The sequence below is a fragment of the Bison bison genome, unplaced genomic scaffold (assembly GCF_000754665.1).
Source record: "Bison bison bison isolate TAMUID 2011002044 unplaced genomic scaffold, Bison_UMD1.0 scf7180017864198, whole genome shotgun sequence".
In the NCBI taxonomy this organism is placed as follows: domain Eukaryota; kingdom Metazoa; phylum Chordata; class Mammalia; order Artiodactyla; family Bovidae; genus Bison; species Bison bison.
The window spans coordinates 6,528,111-6,537,611 of NW_011494770.1; positions in this window are offsets into that span (position 1 = coordinate 6,528,111).

Sequence of the window (9,501 nt, forward strand, 5' to 3'; positions counted from 1 at the left end):
ATTCCATTGGCAGAAGAGCCTGGCAGGCTACAGTCCAAAGGGTCAAAAACAGTCAGACACAACTGAGTGTCCACGCAAGCACCCCATCTTGGTTAATAAGATATGCATCGTATTTTTCATCCTTGTAGACAGCTGACTTGACTACACTCCAACTAGTTGAAAGTGAAAAATTCAGTCACAAAGCATCAGGTCTTTGAAAAATGATAACCCAGAGTTATTTTTGGTAGTCTTCCCCCTTTAAATTTATTTTGTTTGTAGACATGACCACAATTTGAAGAACAGAATGTGTGCTCAGAAATGTGCTACATTGATAAATTATGCCACAAAAAAAGAGGCAGGCTATATTTTTGACTTTGCTAGTTGACAGTTACAATTTGCATTTCTTACTTTCCGTGTATGTCATCATAGCTTTTTCCCTATAGGTTTCTCAGCGTTCTCTCCCTGCTCCTTTCTTGTTTTCTTCAATTTTGACCCCATAATTCCTGAATCACCATTTCGCCACTTGTGATTGTTTTCAAACTAATGTGTTTCACACATACGTTCCAGGGATATATCCATCAGGAGAAAATTGCAAGTGCCAGTAAAAATCATCTCTCTAATTTGTTAATGCATGTCTGAAAAAATATAGAAAGTGTGAGATGAATACAGAAATAACTTGAAACAGAAGGCTGAGGAGTGGGAAGGAGAGGAAATGTACATAATAAGTAGTTTGCTGATTTCCCCCCTCATAAACTAAGCCACATGTCACTGCCTGCTACGGGGTTTGTCTAGTGCCCGCATTTTTAGCATCCACCAGTGGAGTTCCAGGCCACTGACTCGGGGTTCAGGCTTGTCAGTCAGTGATCATTCATGCATCCAGCATGTTCCTTTCCTGGCAACTCTTCTAAGAGATGGAAAGTTGTAGCCTCATTCTAATCATAAGGTTCCTTGGGAAAATCTCTTGGATGCTGTACAAACCACTCAGTTCTAATCTTTCACTGGGGATAACTGAAATTTACAAGTCTACCATTATGATCTGTATTTGTGGTCCTTGTGATTTGTATTAACAATAAGCTTCCAGAGTGTCAGAAAGAGTTCACTGCATACACAAAGGCACCAAAGATACCGAGGACTTCTGTTGCCTGGAGAGCACGGTGCACATTACCATGGAGAAGAGACAAAGAGTTGCCCGGCCTGTTCTTTCTCTGTTCAGCTTAGAGAACATTACTAGGCACAGTCCCATTCTAGGCACAGAGGGGCTTATAGGAATCACTTGTTCTTGAAAAGCACAAGAAAAGGACTAAGAAAAAATAAATAAGCTCGTGATAAAACAATAGACTCACAAGTACATGCTGTGGCGGCATAAAATGTGTATACAAATGCTTAGAAAATGAGGAAATCATTAGGTGGAAATAATCTGAGCAGACTTCATTACAGAGTTCATTATTCAGCTGACCATTGTAAGAACGATAAGATTGAGTTGGGCAAAGCAGAGAATTCCTTCTGAGCTATAGCAGAAGAGTTGGAGGAAAAGAATACAGAGAGGCAAAAGTCCTAGCAATGTAACCTGAAATTTAAATATTATCTACTCCACAAATCTTTTCTAGTTAAAGGCAGCTACATGACCTAGTTTTGGCCAAAAAGTTAACTGAATTCTGCTGGGTGCCTGAGTGACAAGGCTTTACTTTTTTCCATGCAGAGGCAGACACAGCAGCTACAAACTTCTTTCCTCTCATTCCTGCCTGGAAAGATACAATGAGTTTGATGTGTGAAGCTGCAGCTTCTTGCCTCCAACATGAAGGAAAGGCCAGAGAATCAGAGAGGCTGGACTCGACACCTCTGGCTCCTCTGTACATGGGGAAAATAACCCCTCTTGGTTATAAGACACATTTTCTATTATTTGAGGCCTAGCATATTCCTAGTTGATATTCTTAGGTGGGTTTTTGGTCAGGAAGACATTGCCCAGATTTTAGTTGTACTGGGTAAAAGAAATTTTAAAATAAAGATGCACATGATCGTAAGTTTATTTCATGAGAAAGTGAATGTTTTAGAGCTTGCAAGTTTATTGAGTTGAAGAATAGCACTTAAATAATTCTCTCTATATATACATCCATTTCATAATTGTAGCTAAAAGCAGATTTCCTGAGCTTCAGCCACATTTAGTCCATTAAGCCTCACTAGCTCAGATGAGCATGTCTAAGCCCTTCTGTGTGACCGTGAATTTAATGTCAGCTAGGATTTCAAGGGATAGATCCTTTTACAGTGTCATTTATTTTCCTTTAGTTTCTCTCCCAAGTCCACAAAGTAATGTGGCTTTTTTTTTTTTTTTTTTTTCATATTTGAAAGATTGTTGTATCTGCTCCCAAAATCTAATCTTTTTACAGGGCCTTCTCATATTTCATAAAATAAAAGTGGCTTAAGAATGCATAGTCTCCAAACCCTTAGAGAGTTACTTTTTCACCAATTTTAGTAACTGTCAGCAGGGATAAAGGATAGCATATCTTAAAAGCAGCAATTTTCCACAGACTATAAAAACTGGAAGGGACTATAAGGACTAATGGATCCCATCACTGGTTGATCTTCAAAATCGTCTTTTTAAAGATAAAATTTCTGAGATTCATCCCCAGAAACCCTGATCCAATGGATTGGGAATGAAGGCCAGAAATACCTTTCAAAAAATCTCTCCAAATACTTCCCCAGGCATGCTTGGGAAGCGCTAATCTAGTTCAGCATTTCTCCAAATGTGCGCATCACCCAGCTTGGGAACAGATTAGAAGGTAGTTTCTGTTTCAGTAGATCTCCAGGTGGTCTGAGATGCTGTTTCTTTAACAAGCTCCTAGATGATGCACATGCAGATGTCCGTGAAACACACTGTGAGTGAGGAGCCTCCAGGCCACTGGCCACCTCTGTACTCTAGGTGTGACAGCCGAGACCCAGAGAGGTCAAATGAGTTGTCCAGGTCACACAGGCATGGAGCCCAGCTTCCTGAATCCCCAGGCTGGTGCTCCTCTGCACTATTCCTCTGACCCCAGAAAAGTTCCATCTGTCCATGAGACCAGCTGGTGTTGGTGAGGGCCAGAGAACACGGAGTCTCTGGTTCACTCTCTTGTTTTACTATGGAAGCTAGGTCTTTTGTGATCCCTTTGGCTACCTATCTTCAGCTTCTCTTTCTACTTCCTATGCAGCCAGTGGTGTGCTGGTAAACATTTAACTACTGGTTCTCCAGATGGAGGGAGGAGAGAGGGAAGCCCTGATTTGCAACAAACACTGGTTTCCATGGTGTAGACTTCTAGCACAGCCAATTACAAGATACTGATGAAAGAAATGTTCACATATTGAGACATAGGGAAGTTATTCTGGCTTCTACATGAGTTAACTTAAATTTTATTTTTATTTTTGGCTGTGCTGGGTCTTCATTGCTTGGCTTGGGCTTTTCTCTAGTTGCAGTGAGCGGGGTCTCCTCTTCACTGTGATGCACAGGCTTCTCATTGTAGTGGCTTATCTTGTTGCGAAGCACAGGCTCTAAGTACGTGGGCCTCAGAAGTTGCAGCACGCAGGCTCAGTTGTTGTGGCTCTCAGGCTCTCGAGTGTGGGCTTAGTAGTTGTGGTACAGGAGTTTAGTTCTACATGCACATCATGCGGAGTCTTCTTGGACCAGGGATCAAACCCATGTCCCCTGCATTGGCAAGCAGATTCTTATCCACTGCACCACTAGTGAAGTCCCAGAGCTAACTTAAATTTTATGCTAACCCAAACAGCATGTTTGTGGCCCATCAGACATACAATGTACATCTGCTTTGATTATCAGAGAAAAGGGTACATTGATCAGAAGTAAAGAATGTCCATGTTAAAAATAAAGATTAAATGCCTCACTTCCTGGGATGTCAATGCTGCTACTCCTTAGATGATAAAACTCCCTTCCCTGGTGCTGAGGCCATGCTGACTTGCTGTGTACATGGTGACGTGTATGTGTGTGTGTTTTACCTTGAAGATGTGTATCCCTGGCTTGTTTAATATTCTTGACAAGATATAAAACTGTGCTGAAAACCCTGCTTTTCTGGAGCAGTTTCTCAGAGTAATTGGGGAAGCAGGTTTCTGCGCTAGTCCTCAATTTGGCTAAAATTAAACTTTTCTGCTCTTATTATCGATTGCTTATTGATTACTGACTATGCCCACCTGAGGTTACTGAACCTGGAGCTGGATAAAGATGCACACAACCAGCTCTCATGACTTAGAGGGAGCTAACTCCAGCCTTTCCCTCCTCCGGCTCTCCTCTGACCTGGCCACAGCTCAGGATGGCAGTTGTGGTTCCAGCCAGGCTGCTAGGAGTTGGTACCTGGTTAGGGGCAGGAGAAGAAATAACACTATTGTTTTTTTGCTCTATTTTGCTTTGTTTTGTCTGCAACTTTTGGAATCTCAGTTCCTGCAACCAGGGATTCAGGGGCTGAACCTGGGCATGGCAGTGAAAGGCTGGAATCCTAACGACTAGGCCACCAGGGAACTCTCAAAATAGCGCTATTGTTTTTCATGCAAGTCAACCTCCGGTGTAACTGGTAAGGATGTATTGATTGTGCGTTAACAATGAAAATGTCTTAGGAGAGCTATTTCCAAGAAGAGCAGAAAGATCACGGGGAAAGTATCAGCCTATAAAGGAACTAAAACATTTAGAGACTGAAAACAAACAAGTAAGCAAAAATGAACTAATTAACCCCAAATTGGACAAGTATATAGATGGGTGCTTGTGTTTCATAAAAATAGAACCAAAAACTGGATTAATTTTTTTAACTTAATTTTTTAATGTGTAATTGATTTACATTGTTGTGTTAATTTCTGCTGCATAGCAAAATGCCTCAGTTCCACATCCAAATACTTTTTTCATTATAGTTTATTACAGAATATTGAATATAATTTCCTGTGCTATACCATAGGATCTTGTGGTTGATCCATGCTACATAAAACAGTTCGCATCAGCTAATTCCAAAGTTCCAATCCATCCCTCCTCCACCCCCTCTCCCTTGGCAGCCATAGGTCTGTTCTCAATGTCTGCGAGTCTGTTTCTATTTCATAGGTAAGTTCATTTGCGTCCTATTTCAGATTCCGCCTGTAAGTGATATCATGTAATACTTGTCTTTCTCTTTCTGACTTACTTCATTTAGTATGATAATCTCTAGGTCCATTCAAGTTACTGCAAATGGTAACATTTGAATTTTTAATTCAAGACTTCGGTACTGGCTGAGTGCCTCCAGTGTTCAGAACATTCAGCTAGGTTCTTGCAGCATAGGTTTTATTTTTATGTGATCTGATTGTAATTTTTTTTTTCTTTTTTCCTGATACAAACCACTTCTGCTAGGAGTCTCACCAGAGGAGATAAGACAAACAGTACCTGGATCAGTGGCAGGGTGACTACACGTCATTGACCCCTGGCCACCAGGTAATTCATGATTTTTTTTTTAATGAAAGCTCTCTATTAAAAGAGATTTATTGTGTTAATCAGTTCGTACAGTCAGAGAATACACATAGACATGCAGAGCAGGTATCATTGAAATTGGATTGAGCAAAAACTAGTCCATATAGCAAAAAGTCTACATTATTTAGACCTAAGTCATACAAAATAGCACAGATATAATATTATTCATTAAAAAGTACTTACAAGTTTCATAGAAGTATTATTTTCCCATGTAATTAATGAACAATGAAAATAAGTGCAAGAAAAAAAAATAACAAATATGGGCTTTCAGCATGAAGCTGAGATATCATATTTCTTGCAAAAATAGCCTTGTTTTTTCTCTTAAATTTCCATTCTCACCTATTCTCTCTACTGAATAGAAATTCTTTTCACCAACAAAAAAAAATTCTCACATCTTCCTCCTAAATGTTATCACCACGCACAAACACTCTCAGGGGGAAAAAATGTAATTCTTTCTTTCTCATCTCATGTATTTGGTAAGTGCTACTTAGAATCAGAAACACCTACAATAAGTTCAATTGCTTTTCTGCTGTTATCAATCCTTGAAGTTCAGTGGGACAAGCCAAAAGTCAAAGAAAATTCAGAGAAAGTCTGCTTAAACTACATCTAGCAAAACTAAGCCAATAAGTTTAGAATCAGGAGACTATTACCAAGTGATCTTGTATATACAAAAATAGGCAAAACCTAATATGAATGAATTCAATTTTTTTTTTTTTTTAGGGATATCTGGACATTAAATTCCCTGGAGAAAGGAATGGCAAGTATTCTTGCCTACTCCAGTATTCTTACCTGGGAAATCCTGTGGACAGAGGAGCCTGGTAAGCTACCGTCCGTGGGATTGGACATAATTTAGTGACTAAAACAACAACAGACAGTAAATCTCAAATTCTTCGAATGTTTGTTTTCAACTCACCTGGTGGGTGTGTTTTCATGTTCACAGAATGCCAATGTAGTTCAAGAGTCTATTTCAGTAAATATGTATTGAGCACCTGCTATATGCAAGATCCTGGACAAATCACTGAAGATACAACTGCAAGTATTAACAGGGAATATAAAATAACCTTCTACCTTTTTTGAGCATCAGCATTATGCTAAGAAATATTTTGATCTATGATCTAATATTTAATCCAAGATGGAAAAATCCAGCTGGTTTAAAATATAATCCAGTTGACTCTAATAAAGTAAATGTCTCCATTATGCATTCCTGACAATAACAAATTCTTAAATATTTTGATCACTAAAGAGATAAATGAGAGAGTGTAAATCCAGCAGAAATCCATCCTCAATGTGGAACACCATCTTGAGGGTCTGAACAAAAGGGCAATAGATTTTTGTTAGCCTCATACTTTAGCAGGGTTCAACTTGTATCTAATAGATTTCTTATGAAGATCAGAAAAGATGAAACATACAAAGAATTTGTGAACTCAAAGCACCATACAGATATAAAGTGAGATAAGTATTATTATGTTAGGTTTTTACACGGAAATGTCCCAGGTTGACTTTTTAAAAAATCATAGGGTAAAATGTGGTATTTTCTCCTTCTAGAAAATACTAAAAAATTGGTCAGTATCTGGCTTTTTTCTTTTCCCACAGTTAATCTGAGGGTACTGTAACTTCCTCTCATGGTAAGGGATATGTTTTACCCTTAATTTCTGAAATCCTTTTGCTTTGCTTGTCTTCTCTTTCTTTTTGTAAAAATATACACTCTCCCTTCCTAAAGAGCCTAATAATCACTATCACCATCATCATCTTGACTTTTATAGCTAAAAGAGACTGTGCCATCTTTCATGTTTCAAAGGAAGAAAAGAGAGCCAAAAAAGGAAATGTCAATCAGAAATAGTGGTGAAGATAAGCGTACAGCCTAGGTTTCTAAATACTAATCAAGTATTTTCTTTGGTGCGTTTGGCCTGATAAGAAGGAAGTAAATCCAAGTTTTGAGGATTCCTAAGCTTTGGGCTCAGGGACAAGAAAGTTATATTAAGCCAGAGTTGAGTAGGATAAAAATAACGTGAATTAATTATTGACTTGGAATGAGGCATTGGTGAGAGATACGTGTCACAATAGGTGTCTTCTGTATCTACCTTGAAATACCTAAATTGCTTCTGTTGAATTACATAGTTAAATGCATGTATTCTTAATTCACTCAGCTGTAGAAAAATGAAACTCTCTGAACACTTTTCCTGAAATGCTTTCAACACAATTGGAACCATAATTTTGTTGAAATGTTGGGACCAGACTGTAAGTTTTTCCCTGGAAAGATCTTGTGTATCCATCCTTTGATTTCTAATTTCAGATGTTGTAGTTTTCAGTTCTAAAATTTCTATTTGCTTCTCTTTCCATCCTCTTCTCTTCCTTTACCTAAATTTTCAGTCCTGCCTTTTAATTGCTTAGACATATTAAGTGGAGCATTTAAAAATGAATGAATGATAGGTGCATTTCCCATATCTATATAAGTCTGTCTATGAAACGTTCTTTATTTTGGTTTTTGGTCATATGATGTCCTTTTATCCTTTGTTACTTTTGACTGGGTTCTGAACATTTTTTAAAGAATTCTATTTTATTTTATTAGTTTTTTGGTCATGCCCTGTCCATATGGGATCTTAGTTCCCTGACCAGGAATTGAACCCATGCCCCCTGCACTGGAAAGAAGTTTCTTAACCCTGAACCATCAGGGAAGTCCCAGTTCTGGACATTTTATATGGAGAAATTTAGAAGTAATTTTATGCTCTTAATGATATCATCTTTATGTAAGGATGATTTACTGTTGCTTCTAGCAAGTAGCTAGACTTGAGGTACTTGCTATCTGAAAATATTGTAAATATGGATTAGAATGATTCAAAGATGGCGTTTAGCCTCTGTAAGGGCTTATCTGTTAACGAAATTGGCAATCATTTCAGGGGAAAGTGGCTCCCAAATACCAGACTATATTCTCTAGCGTCGTTCCTCTTCCAATCTTTTTCCCACAATACCTCACTGAACCATTACTCAGTTCAGTTCAGTTGCTCAGTCGCATCCATCTCTTTGCAACCCCATGGACTTCAGCACACTAGACTTCCCTGTCCATCTCCAACTCCCGGAGCTTGTGCAAACTCCTGTCCATCGAGTTGGTTATGCCATCCAACCATCTCATCCTCTGTCATCCCTTTCTCCTCCTGCCTTCAATCTTTCCCAGCATCAGGGCCTTTTCCAATCAGTCAGTTCTTTGCATCAGTTGGCCAGTGTATTGGAGTTTCCGCCTCAACATCAGTCCTTCCAATGAATATTCAAGACTGATTTCCTTTAGGATGGACTGGTTAGATCTCCTTGCTGTCCAAGGGACTCTCAAGAGTCTTCTCCAACACCACAGTTCAAAAGCATCAATTCTTTGGCACTCAGCTTTCTTTATAGTCCTACTCTCACATCCATACATGCACTGGAAAAACCAGAGCTTTGACTAGATGGACCTTTGTTGGCAAAGTAATGTCTCTGCTTTTTAATAAGCTGTCTAGGTTGGTCATAGCTTTTCTTCCAAGGAGCAAGTGTCTTTTAATTTCATGGCTGCAGTCACCATCTGCAGTGATTTTGGAGGCCCAAAAAATAAAGTCTCTCACTGCTTCCGTTGTTTCTCCATCTATTTGCCATGAAGTGATGGGACCGGATGCCATGATCTTAGTTTTCTGAATGTTGAGTTTTAAGCCAATTTTTTCACTCTCCTCTTTCACTTTCATCAAGAGGCCCTTTAGTTCCTCTTCGCTTTTTGGCATAAGGGTGGTGTCATCTGCAATCTGAGATTATTGCTATTTCTGCCAGCAATCTTGATTCCAGCCTGTGCTTCATCCAGCCCAGCATTTCACATAATGTACTCTGCATATAGGTTAAAAAAGCAGGGTGATAATATATAGCCTTGACATACTCCTTTCCCGATTCAGAACCAGTATGTTGTTCCAAGTCTGGTTCTAACTTGCTTCTTGACCTGAATACAGATTTCTCAGGAGGCAAGTCAGGTGGTCTGGTATTCCCATCTCTTTCAGAATTTTCCACAGTTTGTTGTGATCCACACAGTCAAAGGCTTTGGC